This window comes from Elephas maximus, chromosome 12 (genome assembly GCF_024166365.1).
Source record: "Elephas maximus indicus isolate mEleMax1 chromosome 12, mEleMax1 primary haplotype, whole genome shotgun sequence".
NCBI classification, from domain to species: Eukaryota; Metazoa; Chordata; class Mammalia; order Proboscidea; family Elephantidae; genus Elephas; species Elephas maximus.
In genome coordinates, this window is record NC_064830.1 from 108,455,782 (window position 1) to 108,479,577 (window position 23,796).

At 47.6% G+C, this 23,796-nt stretch overlaps 1 long non-coding RNA gene across 1 annotated transcript; it reads right to left on the reverse strand.

Annotated features, from left to right (window-relative positions):
• Positions 1 to 6,924: 6,924 nt before the first annotated feature.
• LOC126087373 (uncharacterized) lies at positions 6,925 to 23,216 on the reverse strand. Its single transcript, XR_007519746.1, has 3 exons — positions 23,138 to 23,216; positions 20,555 to 20,711; positions 6,925 to 6,998 (listed from the first exon to the last, which is right to left on the reverse strand). It is a non-coding gene; the product is annotated as an uncharacterized LOC126087373 (long non-coding RNA).
• Positions 23,217 to 23,796: the final 580 nt, after the last annotated feature.

A 23,796-nucleotide genomic window follows, 5' to 3' on the forward strand; every position in this document is an offset into this window, starting at 1 on the left:
TCCTGTCTATACTTGAACTCATGAGTCGGAATCAGCTCGACGGCAGTGGGTTTTTGGTATTCCTGAACTCATGGCATGCCAGCCCAGCTGAACTGCCAATAATTTCATCAGATCCCTGATCCGCAATAGAAATAAAAAAGCTTTAAATTCAACCATCAGTTGAAATGCATCTCTTCTCATCAGCTCCAAACCACTATCACTACTATCACACACATGCACGCACACGCATGTGCACACACATGCACACACGCATGCACACACACACCCATGCACACACTCGCCTTTGTCTTTTCATGGGAAACCTATTATTTAGTTTGAGGAGATCTGTGTGATTTAAATTGGAGGCTATGGACAAACTACCTTTGACATTGAAAAGGGGTGCAGCGGCCAGATGAATCACCCATTTCTGAAGGTAACCTGTATGTTCGATTGTTACCAGTGCTAGTTCTATCCCACTGTTACTTAAAAGATCGCAAGCTGAGTAACTCTACATTTCTCAATCTGAGCCTTTGGCAGAAAACCGCAGGATGCAGAATTCTTTCTTTGTTGTTAAGACCCAGGGCTGGAGTGGGGGGCGGGGGGGCAGGGGGAACACTTGCCCGAGGGCCCAAGTCCAAGGGGGTTCCAGACAGGGCACCACAAATGTGAAATATGCCTGCTGGGGCAGCTGTTCGAGAGGGCAGAGGTGTTTCTTCTCATGCCTGGCCACTATCAGCTTCCGTTTGTTCGTCTTGAATTTGGGGGTGGGGGCGCAATTTAGAGATCACCCTTGGGCACTTGTTGCCCTCCCTCCGCCCCTGTTAAGACCCAGGCCTTTTCCTTCCCAGTGAATGAAATGTATCTGAATAGCAGGCCGAGCCACATTCCCTCCCCACCAGCTCCGAGAGCCACATTCCCTTCCCACCAGCTCCAGCTCCGGCTCCGCAGAGTCCTAAAAGGACTCTTGGAAAAGGCTGTTTGGTGAGGTTAGATGGGAGGGAGGTGAAGGACTGGGATTTCAGAGAGCAGCCAGTGTTCCAAGCATAGCCCTGCCCTGCTTAATAAAGAAGGAAAACATAATGTCTGGGAGTCTCTGTGACAGCTAGACTTGGACTTCCTTGAGCACAGAAGCAGCAGCTTCCTAATGGCCTGTAATACCTGCAAGAGCACAATGTAAACTGTGAGACAGTTTGCAAATGTAAATATTCTTGTTAGGCACCTTATTAGAATAAATTTTATCAGAAAGGGTCCCCTCAGAATGATAGGGTGACAATTTCATCCAGGAAGCAAAAATAAGTGTTCCCTCGGAATCCCCGGGTGGCACAAAGGTTGAGCACCTGGCTGCTAACCAAAAGGTTGGAGGTTTGAACCCACCCAGGAGCACCTCAGAAGAAAGTCCTGGCTATCTGCTTCTGAAAAATCAGCCATTGGAAAACCTAGGGAGCAAAGTTCTACTCTGACACACATGGGGTCACCATGAGTCGGAATCGACTCAACCGCAACTCATACTGTGAAAGCAGGAAAATACATGAGTGCAAAAGTGTTCCCTCTGTGACATTTCACCCCTCTCGGAGCACGTGAATTTTCCATCTTCCCATACGCTGGTTGTTAGAGCGTAAGCTTTAGACTCAGACAACACTGGGTTCAAATCCTAGTTCAAACACTTGATGACTGTATAACACTGGCCGAGGGATATAATTTTTCTGAGACTCAGTTTCCTCATTTGTAAATTGGAGTAATAGGGTAAGTTCCTGGGTTCTGAAAGTCCAACCTACCGACGACTCGTACTTGCCCTTTGATGTTACGTAAATTTGCCCTCACTTTGAAAGGACTGAACCAACCCCTACTTGCAACGAGTGCTTTATCACAACCACGTTCACTTGCTGGACACGCAGCTTTTAAATCGCTGAAGAGCCTTCGAACCTTTTCTTGCACTAAAAGCCCATTGCCGCAGAGTCAATTCTGACGCGTAGCCGCCCTATAGGACAGAGTAGAACTGTCTCATATGGTTTCCAAGGAGCAGCTGGTAGATTCGAACTGCCAGTCTTTTGGTTGGCAGCCATAGCGCTTAGCCACTATGCCACCAGGGTTTCCCTTCTTGCACTAAATAAGAACCGTGTGCTCCTGATTTGACTTACCTACAAATTCGACCTAAAGACACAGTTAGGGAAGGATCTCGTTTATAACCCAGGGACTGCCTGTGCTACATCCTCACATAGTTGTTCTGAGAATAACTGAGATTGTTACAGTTGTCAGGTGCCATGGAGCCAGCTCTGCCTGGTCCTGCACCATGCTCACAATCATTGCTATGCTTGGGCCCACTGTTGCAGCCACTGTGTCAATCCATCTCATTGAGGGTCTTCTTCTTTTAGCTCACGCTTCTCCATGATGTCCTTCTTCAGGGGCTTATCCCTCCTGATAACATGTCCAAAGTACATGAGAAGTCTCACCATCCTTGCTTCTAAGTAGCATCCTTGCTGTATTTCTTCCAAGACAGATTCGTTCATTCTTCTGGCAGCCCATGGTATACTCGATATTCTTCGCCAACACCATAACTCAAAGGTATCAATTCTTCTTCAGTCTTCCTTATTCATTGTCCAACTTTCACATGCATATGAGGCAATTGAAAATACCATGGCTTAGATCAGGCACACCTTAGTCCTCAAAGTGACATCTTTGCTTTTTAACACGTCAGAGAGGTCTTTTGCAATGCAACATGTCGTTTGATTTCTTCAATCCTGCTTCCTTGGGTGTTGATTGTAGATCAAGTAAAATGAAATCCTTGGAACAACTTTGATCTTTTCTCCATTTATCATGATGTTGCTTATTGGTCCTATTGTAAAGATTTTTGTTTTTGTTTTGTTTTTTATGTTGAGGTATAATCCATACTGAAAGCTGTAGTCTTTGATCTTCATCAGTAAGTGCTTCAAGTCCTCTTTGCTTTCAGCAAGCAAGTGTGTACCATCTGCATATCACAGGTTGTTAATGAGTCTTCCTCCAATTCTGACACCATGTTCTTCTTCACATAGTCTAGCTTCTCGGATTATTTGCTCAGGATACAGATTAAATAAGTATTGAATGAGATAATGCACATAAAATGATGGGGGTCAGTCCCACAATACAAGTGCTCAGTAAATCATAACTATTATCTTTAGGAGTCCCTGGGTGGCACAGACAATCGAGTGCTCCTCTACCAACTGAACGGCTGGCAGTTTGAATCCACTGAAAAGCACCTGAAAAGAAAGGCCTGGCAATCTACTTCTGCAAGGTCACAGCCATTGAAAACCCTATGGAATGCAGCTCAGCTCTAAAATACATGGGGTCGCCATGAGTCAGAATCGACTCAATGACAACCGGTTTGGTTTTGGGTTTATTATTATCTTTACTATATCCTTTGGTTAAATTCAGAAAAACCAACTTGGAATCTCACCCTAGTCTCTAAAATAAGCTGGAGACGGTTCTTCTTTCTCAGTTCTACATGTTTAAAAATATTTCAAATGAAAGGCAGGCTGGTTCGAGAGAGGGAGGGAAGCCTGCAGTCTCTGGGAAGGGAAGACATCACAGATGGCCCATCAGGAACTTCACAGAGTGTCACATCCAGAGCTACCTGCCAGCTCAACCAGGGATGGATCTTCTATGAGGACCAGATGCTGCTAATTGGCGAGGAGTCCTATGGCTGCCACCCAAAGAAGAGAACAAATTCTTTGTCACAACATGGTTGTTTTTTTTCCTTCCAACTGGAATGTGTTAACTCTTTCAAGGAGGAGCACCAGCTTCAGTCTCCAAAAGCCCACATCCACATTTAGAAAATTCTTAAACCAAGTAACCAAATCCGTTGCCACTGAGTCAATTCTGACTCATAGCGATTCTATAGGACAGAGTAGAACTGCCCTACAGGGCTTCCAAGGAGCGACTGGTGGTTTTGAACTGCTGATCTTCTGGTTAGCAGCCAAGGGCTTAACCACTGCACCACCAGGGCTTCATGAAAATTCTTAATATACCAAAAACCAAAAAAGCAAACCCATTGTTGCCGATTCCTACTCATAGTGACCCCATGTGTTACAGAGTACAAGTGTCCCATAGGGGCTTTTTGACCGTAATTTTTACGGAAGCAGATCACCAGGACTGTCTTCCACGGTGCCACTGGGTGGGTTTGAACTGCCAACTTTTAGGTCAGTTGTTGTTGTTGTTAGGTGCCGTTGTGTCAGCTCCGACTCACAGCGACCCTATGTACCACTTTAGGTTAGTTGTCGTTGTCTTTGTCGTTGTTAGGTGCTGTTCTGTCGGCTCTGACTCATAGCAACCCTATGTACCACTTTAGTAGTCAAGTGCCCAACATTTGTGTTACCTGGGACCTAAGAAAGACACAGGGGCACTGATTTCACTGATTCTGAATCTTTGCTCAACAAGCCAACCGTTCAACTACCTGATCTTCAGGCGTCTGGTTCAGGGAGGACCCCTGTATTGAAGACACCGTCTGGATGGGACTTAAACCTGCCGGTCCAGTGTGGGACTTGGGGCCCACTACTTCCACCCTCTGCCCACTTCTTCCCTTATTTCATTCTTCCCCATGTTTCTCTCTCCCTTTCAAGCTGCCCTTTGTCCTCAATACTGGCTGCCCCAGAGCCTAGCACAGAGCCTGCCACATTGTACAGCTTTGCTCAACGCATCGATAAATATATCCCAGGCCCCAATTACGTTTTCAGCACTTTCTGTCCTTTCAGTTCCCCTTCCCCACACTGACAACTTCTGCTCGTGTCCCATCAAATCATTTTCCCCCTCTTGGGTACCTCACACGTTCCCACGCCTTCCCACACACTCTTCCTCATGTCTAGAGTCCTCGCCATGGAATGGGCCAGATGCCACCACAGGGGAATGTCATGGAGCAGAGGTCATCATACAGTGGCCCGTCGTCTATTTATGAAAATAACATTTGATTGGAAAACATCCAAGCCCAATCCTGTGCGTATCATCTGTGCTGCTTTCACGCTTCAACGGCAGAGCTGAGGAGTTACTACAGAGATCGTATGGCCTGCCAAGCCTAAAATGTTTACTTTCTGGCCATTTACAGAAAAAGATGCCAGTTCTGTTGTCATGGAAAACGTACCAGCTGAAGAGCAAGAGAGGCTTCTGTTTGGATCCTGGCTGCCAGTGATCAATGAGCGGCCTGGGAAAGCAGCTTCACCCTTCTGACTTGGGGTTTCTTTCTCTCTCAAGCGTAGACAATAAAACCTTTTTCACAAGGTGATTACAAAGACAGAATAAAATAATATGTGAAGAAGGTCCTAGTGCGGCACCTGGCAAAGGGCATCTACCTAACAGATACGTCCCTTTCCCTTGCCTTCCGTCTTTCCTCTTCCGCGATCTACCTTCCTCCTTCTCCTCCGGACTTCTTGGAAATTCCCCTGTCTTAGGTTGTATGATCGGCCCCCATTGTTTACTCTGCCTTATATCCAGTTAACATACATACTCAGCTGCTAACAAAAGGTTAGAGGTTCAAGTCCACCCAGACGTGCCTCAGAAGAAAGGCCTGGTGATCTACGTCTGCAAAGTCACCCACTAAACACCCTGTGGAGCTCGGATCTGCTCTCACACACACGAGGGCATCGGGAGTCAGAGACAGCTTGGTGGTCTAGCCTTTGTCGGATCTGCTCTCACACACACGAGGGCCTCGGGAGTCAGAGACAGCTTGGTGGTCTAGCCTTTGTCGGATCTGCTCTCACACACACGAGGGCATCGTGAGTCAGAGACAGCTTGGTGGTGTATCCTTTGTATATGACTTTTAAGGTTCCTCTCAATAAAACGGCAGAGTGTGATTCCCCACCCCTAGCTGTGGATCTGACCATGTGACTGGCTTTGGCCAACAGAACAGGCGGAAGTGAGAGCATCCCAGCTCTGACCCTAGGCTCCACCAGTGGTGTCACTAGGGGTGTGCCTTGGGTGACACTGTCAGAGCGGGTGGCACCAAAATCATTGTCTATAAAAATGTCCCTGTAGTTAGTTATAACAACAAAAACATTTTTCGTAAGCCCATGTTACATGTATTGATATACCTACAGGGCTAAGACTCTACACTAACTTACTTTTTGAAACTTTAATGCCCTCCATTCAGAGCTGTCATTAATATCCAGTTACAATGACGCGGTTTCGTCTGCACCTGCTACAAGCACGTGCTGTTGTTTTCATTGCTGACAGTTTTTATAGTGGCTGATTGTATCTTTTTTTTTTTTTTGGTGTTTTAGCTACAATATTGTGGTGATTCATACGTGCGCACCTGTATCAATACTTTTTTGAGAATAAAAGGGTAACTAAAGAAAAAATGATATGTGGGAATTACAATTTACAGTAACATCAGTACAAAAAACATTACAAAGGATTCTGTACGGCCTGGTACAGGAGGAGGTCCATGGGGTGGTGGCACCAAACCTAATGCCATGGTCTCCACTCACCCTGCTGAGTCTCTGTCCTCATTATGAGAAGATCATGCCCCCAGGACAAGCTTCTGGTCCCAGAAGGGCATCTCCGCCTCACTTAAGCCTAGCCTGTGTCAGCCAGTCTCCACCCAACCCCAGAAAGTGTCATTGAGCCCAGCCAAGGTCAGCAGAGCCACCTAGCCAAGCTAGGTCCTTGTCAACCAGCCCCCAGCTGAACCACAGCTTTGTGAGAATAAATGACTGCTTGTTTTAATCAGAGAATTTGGGTGGTGTGTGATGCAGCAGTTTTGGGTCAAAAGCTAACTAACAATGAAAAAAGAAGGCCAAGGAAGAACTGATGCATTTGAATTGTGGTGTTGACACAAAATATTAAATATAGCATGGACTGCCAGAAGAACAAATAAATCTGTTCTGAGGGAAGAACAGACAGAATGCTGCTTAGAAGCAGGGATGGCGAGACTTCGTCTTACTTACCTTGGACACATTACCAGGAGGGACCAATCCCTGGAAAAGGGCATCATGCTTGGTAAAGCAGAAGGTCGCATAAAAGAGGAAGACTCTCGATAAGATGGGTTGACACAGCATCTGTAACGACGGGCTCAGATATAGCAATGACTGCGAAGATGGTGCAGGACCAGGCAACATTTCGTTCTGTTACACGTAAGGTTGCTGTGAGTTGGAGCCTAACGATAACAGCGAGCTAGCTGATACGCTATCGCTCAGTCGTCAAGACATAACTCAAATGCTACTGTGTTTGGGTTCAAATCCTTGCTTTCCCATCTACCAGCTATGCTGCTTCAGACAAGTGGATTGGCCTTGGTTTATTTCTCTAAAATGAAGGTAATAACACCACAGTGATTGCTGTGAGGCTTAAGTAAGATGACACACCGTAGACACTCAATTGGTTTCTTTCCTCTGCCTCCTTTTCCAGGAACCCGTCCCAGAAATGCTGGGACAGAGTAGTCCCCTTTCCTACCCTCCATGTCTTACCACCCTCTGTCACAGCACTGTCACTAGGTCTGCGCCCTCCCGAGTTTGTGCAGACATTCTCAAACATGGTGGCCATCAGAACTAACCAGGGACAAATTTAAACACCAGTGAACAATCTTTCCTCCAGTCCTGCTAAATCAGATTGTTGTTAATTCTCCAGGTGATGTTTACCCCCTGACCAAGAGACAATGACCAGGAGGCATATGGGAGCGGGAACTCCACCTCAGGCCATTGCACTCCTGGGCTTCCCACCTTGCCGGCCACTAAGAAGATGCTCAATAAATACTTTTTAAGTTAATGACATGTTTTAAAGTTGTAAAAACATATATAACACCCATTTGCCAATTCAACATTTTTCACGTTACACATCCATCACCCATGTCCATTGCCACATTTTCCACAGAAATTTACTGCCCTAAACAACGCCTGCCCGTGGTGACCACTGTCAAACTTTGGTCACTGTACATTGCCTATCCCAGGTACTCCATAAAACCCAGACAAAAAAACCCAGTGCCGTCGAGTCGATTCCGACTCATAGTGACCCTATAGGTATTTCATACAAGAGGTGTTATACAATATTTGTCCCTCTGGAATGGACTTACTTCACTCAGCATAATGCTCTCAAGGTTCAGCCTTTCTCTTTGTGGCCAAGTAATATTCCATTGCATGTATAGACCACATTCTGTTCATCCATTCATCTGTTGATGGACACTTGGGTTGTTTCCACGTTTTGGCTATTGTGGAAAGTGCTACCATGAACACTGGTGAATGACATTGTAAAATTGTACACCTTTACAGAGAATCATAGCATTTAAGAGCTGAAATGAAGCCTCGTTTTTCCAGAATGGAAGCTGAGGTCTAGACTTAGGATTAGAAGCAAACCTTCTAATTTGAAGCAGAATGTCTTTTCTAGACAGTATGCTCTGGCTTCAGAGAAGCTGTAACCTCCTGTCTTAGCTGCCTAGAGCCGCCATGACAAGGAGCCACAAAACTGGGTGGTCTACAATAGTAGAAATTCTCCCAGTTTCTGCCAGCCCCGGGTGTTCCTCAGCTTGCAGCTATAGCATAACTCTATCTCTGCCTCACCTTCACCTGGCTGTCTTCGCTCTGTGTATCTCTCTGTATCTCTTCTCCTCTTTTACTAGGACACCACTCATGCTGGATAGGGCCTCACTCTGCTCCTGTAGGGCCTCGTGTTAATTTAACTTAGAACATCTTCCAGAACCTGTTTCCAAACAAGGTCACAGGTACAGGGGTCGGGACTTCAACAAATCTTTAGGAACCACATGCAAGCCCTAATGCCTCCTATTCCCAAAGGTACCACTTATTGGCTAGGCTGCCCTTGCCCACCTCAAGGCCCTTGACCCCTCCAGTGGACATGCAGACCACAGGAATGAAAGGCTTCACTTCTGGGTCCAGGAGAAGGCGTCATCGGTGGTCTCACCCAAAGACGACCGACTGTGGTCATCACGAGGGCTGGAGGACATCAGGCAGGTGGGCCTTCCTCATGAGAAACAGGCTAACTCAAATGAGAATTCCAGTCTGTCTCGAACCCATGGGTTCACAGGACAACCCATAACCCCATTAGAGGGGCCTAAAAGTGAAGTGTCTGATTTGCGTCCCGTATCCAGGCAGTAATATCCCCAGGCAGTGCGAGTGCTCTGAGAGTTGGAATCAAAGGAATGCACACAGGTAAGCAATGCTTAGTTACACCTTTCACAGCCCCCAAGGAGGCAAATGCTGTATCTCTTTTCCCAACGTGGCAGAGATTGCTGTTGTTGTTGTGTGTTGTCAAGTTGATTCCAACTCTTAGCAACCCTATATGAGAGTAGAACTGCCCATAAGATTTCCTAGGCTGTAAACTTCATGGAAGCAGATGGCCAGGTCTTTTCTTCCACGGGGCTACTGGTCAGCTAGAACCACCAACCTTTTGGTTAGTAGCTGAGCACCTAACCATTGCACCACTAGGGCTCCTTAGAGGTTGCTGGTGTTCACCAAATACCCACGCACTGCCATCCATTCCCTAGGCCCAGAACATCATGGAACCATGTCACCACTTCTGGCAAGATAGAAAAACTGGACAAGTAGAAAACACAAAATAAGATGGCAGAAATAAATATGAACACATCAGTGTTCGTAATCCATGAAAACATGCCCTATTCACTGATTAAAACACAGACCAACAGGCTGCTTTTTTCAATCTGGCTGTGTGCAACTTACAAGAGACCAAATTAAAACAGACAGAGAAAGACTGAGAGTTATACAATGAAATACACGCAACAGAAAAAAAAGAAAGCTGATTTAACTATACAAATATTAAACCGTATAATCTTTAAGGCAAAACGAAAGCAATAAGGATAGAGAGGATTTGACCAATCCAATAAACAAGCTTGATCAAATAAGCACCAAGAGAAGGTCCCTGGCTGATGCAAACGTTTGTACTCAACCGCCAACTGAACCCACCCCGTGGCACCTTGGAAGACAGGCCTGGCAATCTGCCTCTGTAAAGATTACAGCCAAGAAAGCCCTGTGCGGCAGGTCTACTCTGTAACACGTGGGGTCGCCATGAGTCGAAATCAACTCACAGAAATGGATTTAGCTTGGGTTTGGTTTGCATCCAAGAGAATACGCAAAACATTTTAAAAATCAGCCGCATGTTATGTCTTAAGACAAACTGACTCAGCAAATTTCAGTATATTGGTAGAAATCAATAACGAAAAGATGCCCTTAAAACATATAGCTGCGTTACAAAACTAGAAGTTTTCAGCTGAGAGGAGGTCACGGAAGGACGCGTGTTACCGTTTGAGAAGAGTAATATTTCAACTGACCAAGAGCGAAGTAGGGGCCACCCAGGCCGAGTGAGCAGCGTAAGCAGAGCAGCCAGCAGTCCGGGAAGGCGGAAGTGTCACACCCCACCCATCTGTCAGTGTGTCATACTGTGGTGGCTTGCATGCTGCTCTGATGCTGGGAGCTATGCTAGCAGTATTTCAAATAGCAGCAGGGTCATCCACAGTGGACAGGTTTCAGCAGAGCTTCCAGATGAAGGCAGACTAGGAAGAAAAGCCTGGCAATCTACTTCCAAAAATTAGCCAATGAAAACCTTATGGATCACAGAATATTGTCCAAAACTTCAACTCTCTTACTCTTGACATGTCATCAGGAGGGACGGATCGCCGGAGAAGGACGTCGTGTTTGGTAAGCGGAGGTCCAACGAAAGCGAGGGGAACCCTCAATGAGACAGACTGACACAACAGTCACAGCAAACAACTCAAACACAACTCAAACACACCAACGATCATAAAGATGGCACAGGGCCAGGCAGCAATTCATCCTGTTATATGTGGGGTCACCGTGGGTCAATTCATCCTGTTATATGTGGGGTCACCGTGGGTCAATTCATCCTGTTATATGTGGGGTCACTGGGGTCAGAGCCAACACAACAGCTGCTAACGACAACAACAAACATCATACACAGAAGTCCTGAGAGCTGGAGGAGGCCTGGGTGGGGAAGACACCTGCGTTTCATTTGCAGGCAGTGGGAAGCCTCTGAGCATCCCTGGGCAGGGAAACGGTGAGAGGAAACGAAGAGAGCCAGCTTTAGGAAACCCGCCGTAGCTGCAATGGTCGCATGAAGAGAAATGCAGTGTGTCTGGCTAGGACAGAGAGTGAAAACGGAATTTTCCAGGCAAAATCGGGTAGCAGACAGAGATATCCATGACAAAGTACTGCTGAACAGACTCTCCATTCCACATCTGGAGCTTCAAAGGAAGGCTGGGCTCACGCCTCTGTCCTAGCTCTCGAAACCAAAAACCAACCTCTTGCCGTGGAGTCTGTTCCGACTTTTAGTGACCCTACAGAACAAAGTAGAATCGCCCCCATAGAGTTTCCAAGGAGCAGCTGGTGGACTCCAACTGCCAACCTTTTTGGTTAGCAGCCGAACTGTCAACCACTGCCCCTCCAGGGCTCCGTCTTAGTTATCTAGTGCTGCTATAGCAGAAATATCACAAGTGGATGTCTTTCACAAAGAGAAATTTATTCTCTTACAGTCTAGGAGGCTAGAAATCTGAATTCAGGGTGCCAGCTCCAGGGGAAGGCTCGCTCTCTCTGTTGGTTCTGGGTGAAGGTCCTTGTCATCAATCTTCACATGGTCAAGAAGCTTCTCCATGCAGGGCCCGGGTCCAAAGGATGCGCTCTGCTCCCGGCACTGCTTTCTTGGTGGTATGAAGTCCCCTGTCTCTGCTCACTTCTCTCTATCTTAGAAGAGATTGACTTAAGACACAACCTAACCTTGTAGGATGGGTCCTGCCTCATTAACGTAACTGCCTCTAATCCTGTCTCATTAACATCATAGAGGTAGGATTTACAATACATGGGAAAATCACACCAGATGACAAGATGATGGGCAATCACACAATACTTGGCTAGTCCATAGACGAGCCAAGTTGACACAAATATTTTGGGGGGAGACAATTCAATCCCTAACAGCCTCTTGCCCGAACGTCCAAGGCTTCACCCACTCTGGGTTAGGGCTTCTATATGACAGTCTCACCCCATGCTGAACTCTCTGTTACCATTGCTCTGTCAGTGTCTTCGGAGGTCCTGGGTGGTGCAAATGGTGAAAGTTCTCAGCTGCTAACTGAAAGGCTGGAGGTTCGAGTCCACCCAGAGGTACCTTGGAAGAAAGGCCTGGCAATCTGCTTCTGAAAAATCAGCCATTGAAAACCCTGTGGAGCAGAGTTTACTCTGACACATGGGATCACCATGAGCTGGAAATGACTCTGTGACAACTGGTCAGTGTCTTTAACGAGGGCCTTGCTAGACCTACAGAAAGTCACACTGAAGTATCATACACATAGGGACCTCAGGGGACAAAAAAAAGGACCCAGAAATTGGCCAGAGGTCTGGGGTGGTTCACCTAGTGGTAGTAGTGGTGTCCCCTATGTGGGTTAGAGGGTCACAGCAGTTTGTAGAGGAATGGCGGAGTGGCTCAAAGAAACGAACCAAGAGTTTGCTCACAGGTTCACAGGACACAGAAGCTGGTCAGGGAGGTTAACACCTGCACTCCTATTGGTCTAGTCCAACATGATGTCACTGCTCCAACTGGTACTGCTCTGTCCCGTCTTCCTTTGTGGCAACAAATTATCAACCAACCATCCAGTTGCCATTGAGACAACTGCAACTCATGACAACCTCATGTGGGTCAGAGTAGAACTGTGCTCTACAGGGTTTTCAATGGCCGATTTTTCAGAAGCAGATCACCAGGCCTTTCTCCCGAGGTGCCTCTATGTGGACTCAAACCTCTGACCTTTCAGTTAGCAGCTGAGCACATTGACTATCTGCACCACTCAGGGACTCCCGCAACAAAAACAGGTGAGATAAATCAAAGCAGCCTGTGAGCAACTTGGTGAAAATTTGCAAACTCAGTTTTGACTTTGAATAGGATATAAGCTCAGAAGCGTGAAAGAAATAAAGTTCATGAACGATGGAAGCAGACCGGTCAAACTCTTTCAAAATGAAAAGGGAGGAGAGAGAGGAAGAGTTATCTGCGTTCAGAAGTGGCTAGGATCCAGGGTAACTAGCCTGCTTCACAGAATTACCCCTGTCTGTTTCAGTGTTTTGTACTTTATAATCTCCAGCCCTGGACACAGTTCTTGCAATGAAGACAAAGGCTCCGAATGAACAAGGGCTAATGGGTGTGAAACGCTATTATATTTAATACTGTAATGTCATTAACGCAAACTGCAATCAGAGATCAAGGACTTCTCAAACTAATTACTCCTTGTTCCAACACACACCATGAAATGGGTTTTCAAAATCAGAATGACATATTCCCAAACTTTCCTTTATTAATATAATTCTATTTTGTTTCTGGGATCTTTGCAGCCTGGGCAAGTTTTATAAATATTTAAGAGAATAATTAGGCAGTAAATGGTGGCTAATGCATGAAGAGCGACCAGTTGACTGAGATCGAGCTGCATTTTGGAATGCTTTCGGAACTTCCCGCCTTTAAAAGACACATTCCGCGAACCTAGCGGGTCCCTTTTCTTGTGGGACGATTAGCAGCCCCATAGACTCGCTGAGAGCCTGCAGGTCCTTCTTGATTTCCATTTTCCATTTTGTGGCCAGCAGAAGGAGGGCAAGTCATGGCTGAAAATACGCTCATTTAGTTCCCTCTGGTGTGGGCCTTTACGTTCACAGGAAGATTAAGGGTGGCCCTCTAATGGCTTCAACCGCCCTGCACCTGCAGAAGCTGCTTTCACTTTTGGTCTCCAAAGAAATCTCAGGTCCCAGGCACACAGTGGCCCACGTGGGGCGGCAGGGGTGGTGACCGTCATGAGGGGGTGGCCTCCTGAAGGCCCTCTGAGCAGTTTATGGGAATGTCTTCACTGAATTCCAGGAAGGGACCCCCAGCTTCCCTGGGAGGAGGTGTTTCTTGGCTCCGTGTGGTTGGACAGCTTCCTACGGTGCACACACTGGGTGAAATGGCTCCCCAGGTGATTCTTCAGAGTTAACTAATTGCTGGGATAATCGGTTCTAACCGTTTGCCTCCAGAAAGCAGCCCTCTTGACTTGATCATTTAATTCTCCAAACGCCTTCGACTGATGGGTAACTATGTGATTTTACTTGCAAAGCTGATTGCAAATTATTTTGATTGCAGATTTATGTTGTTTGTGACAAAATGTTTCCCGCTAATTGCTGAAATAATCTTGTAGGAACTTGGGTTGAACACCTAATTTATTAACCCACCGTAGTTTCTCCCTAATCCCTGTTTTCGTCTTTTTATTTATTTTGAACACCTATTTATGGGATCGTTAATCTTCAATATTGCCTGGAACCCTTGAGCAACTAGCAGGACTGCCTCTGCAAGGGAAACCACACAATCAGTGAACTCAGACACTCATCCCTCTGCCCTGCTCCCCAAGCTTTCCTTCTGGGGGCTGAGGGGTGGACAAAAAGGCCCTTTCAGCTTGATCCATGAAGGGCGAGGAAAGCAGCTGAGACAAATCCTGCTGGCCAACAGAGAAATACCGGAGTGTGAAGAATGTACCTCTGGTCAGTCATAAACTCAAAGCTGCCAAATTCTTTTATTGAAAAGCCACAGGTGGACAAAGCAGTAAGACGCTCGCTGTTAAGAAATTATTCAGTGAATTTCAACAATATTCATATCTGGAGAGTATGTTTTAAAGGACCTATCACCAAGCAGAAAAGAAAATAAGTATCGGTTGCCATTACATTGATTCCGACTTATGGCAACCCCATGCATGTCAGAGTAGAACTGTGCCCCACAGGGTTTTCGATGGGAGATTTTGGGGAAGTAGATCGCTGGGTCTGTCTTCCAACACACCCGAGTGGCCTCAAACCCTCCAACATTTCCATTAGCAGCTGAGCACGTTCACCATTTGCACCACACAGAGACTCCTATAACGAAGCAGGAAGAAGATAAATCTGGACTGTGCAGACCATCCACGGGTCCAAGATGGCAGCACCTTCATGCCAGGTGGCAAGATGGAGGAAGAGATGAAGAGAAGGAGCCAAAGGCTGACATTAACTTCTTTTATAGAAAGCTTCTAGACTCTGCCATGCAATACTTTTGCTTATATCCCATTGGCCAGAACCTAGTCACATGGTCAAACCCAGGCACAAGGGAAACTGGGAAATGTAACTTTGATTCTGGGCCATAGTTCTCCAGTTGAAATGAAGGCGTTATCTTCCCAGATAGAAGCAGGATATATTGGCTATTTGGAGGACCACTAGCACTCTTTGGGTAAATCCACTCCCCTCTTAGATAGTGACAGAAGTGACCTGGTACAGCTCATTTATTATACAAGTGTGGAAACTGAAGCACATAGCAGTGGAGAGTGTCCGCTAATTAGGATTGAGTTGGGGTGGGTGAAGAGGAAGCCACATGCAGCTCAGTTATTTGAATTTAAACTTCTCTCCTCAGGGTTCCCTTTGAGATATTTTGCATTTGAGATGGAAGGAAACAGTACTGCGCATGGATGTTCATTTTTCTGGGGCATGTGCGCAAGTACAGGAAATGCTTGGCTTTCCCTGAACAGCCACAGTAGCCGTCACACCTGAACCCAAAGACCTATCTTGGAGGCTCCCTTTCATGGAGGTGTCTTGACAGATGTCAGTCCACGCCAGACACCAGAGAATCTTCCCAACACCACCTGGCCCAACTCAAAGCCCGGCAGAGGAAGGAACTAGGGAATTCGATTGAATAAAGAAGCACATGACGATTTGTCTTAGTCACCTAGTGCTGCTATAACAGAAATACCACAAGTGGGTGACTTTAACAAAGAGAAGTTTATTTCCTCACAGTAAAGTAGGCTAAAAGTCAAATTCAGGGCATTGGCTCCACGGGAAGGCTTTTTTTCTCTGTCGGCTCTGGAGGAAGGTCCTTGTCCTCAATCTTCCCCTGGTCAAGGAGCTTCTCAGGCACAGGGACCCTGAGTCCAAAGGACTCGCCCTGTCCCTGGTGCTGCTTTCTTGGTGGTATGAGGGCCCCCTGTCTCTCTGCTCTTCTTTCTTTTATATCTCAAAAGATTGACTCAAGACACAATCCAATCCTGTAGGGTGAGTCGTGCCTCACTACTATAACTGCTCCCCATCCTTCCTCATTAACATCATAGAGGCAGGGTTTACAACATAAAGGAAAATCACACAATACCAGGAATCATGGCTCAGTCTAATGGATACACATATTTTTGGTGGGACGTAATCCAATCCATGACACAATTTCTCTGGGCTTTGTTATGAGGCAGTAATTCTCAAGAAATGACTTTTAGCTGACTGATTTTCCCAGTTCTGCTTAGCCAAAGTTCATGTCAAGATGACCTTCTTCATGTACCTTCCTGGATATGCTTCAAGCTCAGCGACATTAACTCTTCCTTCCTGGTGGGCTCCCACACTCACTGGAAACCCTTTTCTGAATCTGGCAGGGAATTGCCTATAATTACCCTTAATGTACTCCTGGAGCAAAGATACCCACGTTAAGAGCCAGAATAGAAGGTTAACTACAAACTGTGCAGTAATGCAATTATCTCCCAATTATCCCTTTCAACACCTCGGGGACAAATAGAGACATTAAGCCCAATTCTGCAGTAGAGTCCCTGGTTATTGGAGGTGGGGGTGGAGACAGGCAGAGGCAGAAGGTGGAGGAGAAAGCCCTGAAGTCAGGAGCAGAGGGTCATGAATGCCAGGGAATGCTGTGACACCTTGTTGGACTTATGCCTCTATCGGCTTTGACTTCTTTCAAAACCCTCTGGTTTCTGTATCCTGCAGAGGGCAGACTGAGGTTAGCAGAGCTATTCAGTCCCCAGAAAAGATGAGTGTGGAAGACCTGCTCATCTATCCCATATCTATTTGACGAAGACCCCCTACTCAGCAATGCCACCACTCGTCTGTCAGTTCGTCACACTGTGGTGGCTTGTATGTTGCCATGATACTGGAAGCTACATCGCTGGTATTTCAAACACCAGCAGGGTCAGCCATGGTGGACAGATTTCAGCAGAGCTTCTAGACTAAGACAGGTTAGGAAGAAAAGCCTAGCAATCTACTTCCAAAAATTAACCAGTGAAAACTCTATTTACCACCACAGAATATTGCCCAAGAGTTTGACTTGCTTACTTTGGATGCATCATCAGGAGGGACGATCACTGGAGAAGGACATCATCATGTTTGGTAAAGTGGAGGGCCAGGGAAGGAAACCTCAATGAGGTGTGTAGGGTAACACTATTCAGCTATATGCAACCCCTCCTAATGGAGTCAGCTTTGCTCTTCCCCGAAGCATGCTGGGGATGAATTCGGGATGGACTCAGGCTAAGGTACAAGGCCGGCAGTGGCATGACTGGGCAAGCGGCCAAGGCCGAGGAATGCCTTAGCAACAAGAAGGATAACATCTGGGCCTGGACGTGAAGTCCCTGGGAACACTGACTGCCCAAGGATGTGGGAGAAGAACAATGAGCCTTGGTCCCTGCTGGAATGGTATATAGGCTTGTGTCCCTTGCTAGGTGGTTGCAGAGCACTAAACTGGTCCAGCCACTGCCCTAGGCCACAGTTCTGTAAGTAAGCTTCCTGAATAAACCCTATGTCACGATTGCTGGTTCCGGAGTCTTTCTTCAGTCTCTTGGAGTTGCAGCTGACCTTGGGTTCAGGTGCCGCTGGGTTGTTACCCAACAAAGTGCGTTGGCACAGTGGACTCAACATACCATGGTCATGAAGATGGCACAGGCCCACGCAACATTCTGTTCTGTCACACATGGAGTCGCCATGAGTCAGAGCTGACTTGATGGCAACTAACAACTTAGATAATCGTGAAATACACACACCTGGTCTTCCCTCCAAGAATCTGATAAACCCCCTGGAGGGAGCGCCTCCCCGCTCCATGAGAATCTCTGCTCTTCCTGTATCCCGATCCAAGATGTTTTGATGGAACTTTACCATCTATAGTTTCCTCTAAGAAAGTAATGGGCATTTTGTGTTTCCAAGCCTAAAATGACATTGTAATATTTAATATGTTCTTTCAAACATTTCTAGCCTCTCAGACATTCTCATTAATCTGCCGCTGTTCCTAATAAACACACATTTTCCAAACTGAGAGTCATTCTTCAGGCCAAACAGAGCAATGGATTTCATTCCGAATGCCAAGGCTGACCGGAGGTGGTAGCCTGGAGAGCTGCATTGAGAAGGGCTGGAAGATTAGGCTCGAAGCGACGCCTTGGATTCCTGCTTGAGGACCAGTTCTTCCCACTGGGAGGATCTCCACACTGAACCCCCACTGATTGGGCAGGGCCATGACATCGTACTTCACCCTGTCAGCTACCGCCCCACCCTGTACCAGCCCAAGCTTACCAGGCCCGTGAGCATTGTGCACTGGGATTTTGACCACTCCCTTTGGGGGTCAGCCCCACAGCCAAGTCCGTTCCTGGCCCCCACTCTATCTAATGCCCAAGCTTCTTCCTCTTCATTTCCTCCCAAGAACGAGAAGTCCCAGCATGCCTTGCGACTGAATACCCAGGAGTCATGACACCTGAGGGCTCAGTTCTTTGGAGATAATGGTGATGAAAACTGAAATCCTGAAAAGGGAGTTATCAGTGAGATTGAGACTTTCTCCACGGCCATCAGGGGAAGGCTGAAAACGGATGCGGGGCAGAGAGAGCAGCAACTGACAGAAAGTGAGTGCAAACTGATCCAAGTAAGAGTGCTCAGAGTCAAGACTGGAAAAATCACAGCAATCATCCAGTTGGCAGTTACCACTTGCCGTCAAGTCGATTCCGACTCATGACAAGCCCACGTGTGTCAGAGTAGAGCTGTGCTCCACAGGGTCTTCAGTGGCTGATTTTTTGGAAGTAGATTGTCAGGCCTTTCATCTGAGGCACCTTCTAAATGGACTCCAAACTACATCCTTTCCATTAGCAGCTGAACACTAAGCTGTTGGCACCACACAGGGACTCCCTGTTAACCATCAGGGGCCGGAAACAGGACGTAAACCTGTACCCTGCAGGTTAAGAGCCAGGGAAGTGCCAGGCTGAGTGACTGACGAGCAGCCAAGGTGGGAGCAATGGAAAGAGTCCAGGACTCCTACCGTGCACGGGCTGAGGGCAGCCAAAATACCGTCTTCTCCTCGGACACTGAGCAGGTGGCCAGGGCAGTCAGCCTGGGGGAAGGGCACAGCTCAGGACAGACACTGCGGCCAGAAGAGAAACCACTCCTTCTGGGCCCAACTGGGAAGGCGCAGGGGAGAGCTTCTCCCAAACAGGCCTCGCCTCACTTTAAAGAGCTGAGACAGCCTGCAGCCACGTTCCCACTTCAGATGGAAGCTGTCCAGGCTCCACCGAGCACTTTTCCGAAGGCAGCTCAGAGAAGTCACAGCTGTGGCTGTAACAAAGCCAGCCAGGCTCCTGATAAGCCTTTTATGAGGCCAGTTGCTCCATTTTGTTCCACATAATTTATTGCTCAGTACATATCGATAATACGATTGTCAGCGCAGCAGACATTCTCCATTTTAATAGTTCGCGTGAGAGACCACATTATTGATCCTACACCGCTAAATAAAAACCTCGTTTGTCAGGGGAGCGTGGGATGGCTTTTAATGGACACAGCCAAACACCTGCTACATAGTTAGGGATGAAAAATAACCATCCTACCGCAAGGATGGAAGCTGTGTGGTCATGCCCCGTTTTAGGGATTAGTGGGCCACTCAAAAACAGGGGGTGCCTTCTCTGCATGTCCATGGGCTGGGATTCTCACTGACAGTGAGAAAACCTACCATTGACCAGGCATCTACTCTGTGCCAGGCACTTATTTTTATGTACCCCATTGCCACCAACTCAACTCTGACTCATGGCGGCTATTATGGATTCAATTATATCCCCCAAAAAATGTGTGATCAACTTGGTTAGGCCATGATTCCAAGTATTCTGTGGTGGTCCTCCATATTGTGATTATAACTTTATGTTAAAAGGATTAGGGTGGGATTGTAACACCCTTACTCAGGTCACATCCCTGATCCAGTGTAAAGGGAGTTTCCCTGGGGCGTGGCCTGCACCACTTTTTACCTCTTAAGAGAGAAAAGGACAGAGAAGCAAGCAGAGAGTTAGGGACCTCAAACCACCAGGAAAGCAGCACCAGGAGCAGAGCGCATCCTTTGGACCTGGGGTCCCTGTGCCTGAGAAGCTCCTCGACCAGGGGAAGATTGAGAACAAGAACCTTCCTCCAGAGCCGACAGAGAGAGAAAGCTTTTCCCTGGAGTCAACACCCTACTAGACCGTGAGAGAATAAATTTCTCTTTGTTAAAGCCATCCACGTGTGGTATTTCTATTACGGCAGCACTAGGTGACTAAGACAGCAGCCCCACGTGTATCAGAGTAGAACTGCACTCCATAGGGTTTTCAATGGCTGCGATCTTTTGAAAGTAGATCACCAGGCCTCCAAGTGGATTCGAGCCACCAACCTTTCAGTTAATAACCAGGTGCTTAACCATTTCTGCCAGTGGGACTCCATTATCTTTCAGATGCCTGGTCTTAGTCCTCAAGCAATCCTGTGAGGCTCGGGTCACTGCACAGCATAGGATGCTCTGGGAGGTGAGGGCACAGAATAAATATCCACGTGAAAGTCGCTAACCGTCATGGACATTTCTCACTTACCGGAAGCCTGCTGATGGATGCTTCCAGAGTTGGCACAGCTGCTCGGTGAGTTTAGGACTCCGGGTCAGCATCTCTGCCATCCTCTTGGCTCATCCCAGAAGCCCACAGATCGCTGCCAGGCACGAGACTGGCATCTGCCATTCTCAGATGAGGAAGCCTGAGGGAGTGTGAGAGATAAAAGTGACATAAACAGAGCTCCCAGCTAAACCAAAAAACTAAACCAAAGCCTTGTGGTCGAGTCAATGCTGACTCAGCAACCCTACAGCACAGAGTAAGACACCCCCATGAGGTTTCCAAGGCTGTACATAATCTTTACAGAACCAGACTGGCACATCTTTCCCCCGAGGAGCAGCTGGTGGGATCAAACTTTCCACCTTCCTGTTATCAGCCGAGCACCTAACCACTGTGCCACCAGGGCTTCTTTGTTCCCAGCTAGGAAGGGGCAAAGAAGCTGGAATTCTCTGCTTGACTTCAGGATGAGTTCTCTTGCTACGGTAGACAGTAAAGGGGATGCTGCGAAATCACCTCCTCGGGAGCCGCCCTTCCCAGCAAACACGTGAGTTTTCTCCTCGGTCCTGAGTTGCTTTGTGCCAGCTTCACTGAGGTATAATCCACACACAAAAAAGTGCGCATATTTAAGGTGTCAATGGGATAAATGTTGATGGCACATGGGCACATCCGTGAAGCCATCACCACGTTCAGCGAGATCAGCACAGCCATACAGATTCCCGTAGTGGGTCCCAGCCCCGTTGTTGTTGTTAGGTACCATGGAATCTATTCCATCTGATCGATTCTGGCTCACGGCAACCACATGTGTTACACAGTAAACTGCCCCACGTGGTTTTCTATCCTGTAATCTTCACGGGAGCCGACCACCAGGTCTTTCTCCTGTAGAGCTGTGGGGTAGGTTTGAACCTTCAACCTTTTGGTCGCAGCCGAGTGCTTAACTGTTGCACCACTGGACGGATTTGCTGGGAAACACCTGCCCATCCAGGCACTGACGCTTAGAGACCTGCAGAGCAGGAAGGAGTGACAGAAGAAGTGGCCCTCCATGAAGGGGCAGGAGAGTCAGGAGATGGGAAGCCAAGAGGGTCAAAAATGAGGCATGAGGCATGGGGCACAGGGTGGTCCCAGCTGTCAGTAGGATAGCAAAGTCCACAGGTAATTCTCACACCAATGTTCTCATGCTTGTCCTGTGATTGAAATGGATGGCACAGCCTCAGGTTTGGGTGGAGAAAGTTAAACGAGCTATGTGATGTGAACAGTCCCCCGGAACACCTAATTAGTCACAGCAAGAGAAGCAAGGGCAGGGCAGAGGCTGGCCAATCGTCCTGAGAAAGAGGCTTCCGCTGTTAGGAAGGAGGTGACCACCCCAGCAGTAGAGAGTCAGGGCTTCTTGGTAAGGCAGGTTTGGGGAGGAAGGATACTCAGAATAAGGGGGCTGTCTTAGTACCCAATTTTGCCGTGACAAAATATACCACAAGAGCGTGGCTTTGAAGAGCAGGAATTTATTTTTTCACAGTTCAGGAGGCTAGCAGTCCTAATTTAAGGCGAGGCTCTAGAGGAGGTCCTTCCTTGTCTATCTCAGCTTCTAGTAGCTGCCAGCCATCCATGGCATTCCTGGGCTTTAGGCACATCTGTCTCTGTCCTCCGTGTCTATCCTGATCTTTTCATAACTCAGAAGTGATTAGGTTTAGGACCCAGTTTACTCTGGTGTGGCCCCATTAGCACACCAGAAGAAACTCTTATTTCTAAACAGGTCATATTTTCAGGTACAAAGGTTAGGATTTCAACACATACTGTTGGAGAATGCAACTCAGTCCAGAATGAGGGATCTCTCTATCTCTCTGCCCCACCCCCCATGTTTCTGCCTTTGCCTGTAAAGAAAAAATTCCTGCCTGACTTACCTGCACAAAAGAACGCAGTATTTGTTGATGAGATCTATAAGATTAGATAGCGACTTAAGTCAATCTCTTTTGAGCTGTAAAAGAGAAGTGACCAGAGCAGAGAGCCATGGGGACCTCATAGCACCAGGGAAGCAGCACCAGGAGCAGAGTGCGGCCTTTGGACACAGGATCCCTGTGCCAGAGAAGCTTCTCAACAAGGGGAAGATTGATGACAAGGACCTTCCTCCAGAGCCAACAGAGAGCAAAAGCCTTCTACTGGAGCTGATGCCCTCAATTCGGACTTCTAACCTCCTAGACTGTGAGAATATAATTCTGTTTGTTGAAGCCAAAAAAAAAAAAAAAGAATGCAGTATTTGAGGGAACACATCTGGGCCCTCTCTCCACCCCCTCATTAGCTCCTCCCATGGAAAGGTGCAGACATGGACCCCAGGCAGGAGAGGCCCAGAGCCAACAGAAAGTACAGGCAACAGAGAAGGACAGGTGTGGAGCAGCCGAGGCACGTGAGGTCTGAGAAGCTGACCTCCAATCCCCCATCTTGCAGACATGTTCAGGGATGTGCAGGCCTTTTGTCGCGTCCGTTTTTGCTTCAGCTGCGCAGGCAGGTGCTTGGCCAGAGTCATCAAAACGTGGCGGGGAGGGGGATGCATACTGAAGGTGTGACAAAAGGTACACAAACCTCAGCCTCTTTTGCCTCGCAGGGTCTTCATCCCATGCAGATGTAATCAGCAGCGGCTACGTGTCCTCCTGGGGGGCTGGGGGCTGGCAAGCTCAAAGCTCCTCCATTTGGGAGCTTGCCATGTTGCCTCCTGCTTCAGGTAACTGGCTCCGGAAGTTCCGGTGTTCTTTGCCCTTAAAGAAAGAGGACACCTGTTACCAGAATAAGGTTCTTGCCTCTCACCAGTCAAGAGTGAGCAGGTAAGAGTTTTCCACACGAGCAAAGCTTTATTGAAGAGGCTTGCAAGCAGAGACCAGGAGGGCCTAGAGCAACGCTTACCCCCATCTCACAGAACAAAAGACCCGCCCCGGTTTTTAACAGTTCTTGGGCGGGAAAAGATGCATGTTTATTGATAGGCATAGGCAGGGTTTTCCAGCAAGTAGCCTGTTTTGGGCAGGGATAGGTTAACTAAGGTGCCCGTTTTGGGCAAGGATACATTAACTAAGGTGCGTGCGCAGCAGCTTTCCAAGATGGCTCCTGTCCCGGAGGCCTCTGGGATTCGTAGCAGGACTTATTATGGGGTGTCACGCCTATGCAGTCTCTCGCTCCCTGGGTTCAATTCCCTGGCTGGGGCTGTAGCCCCTCGCTGCCCCTGGTGGAAGATCACACAGCGGTCACAG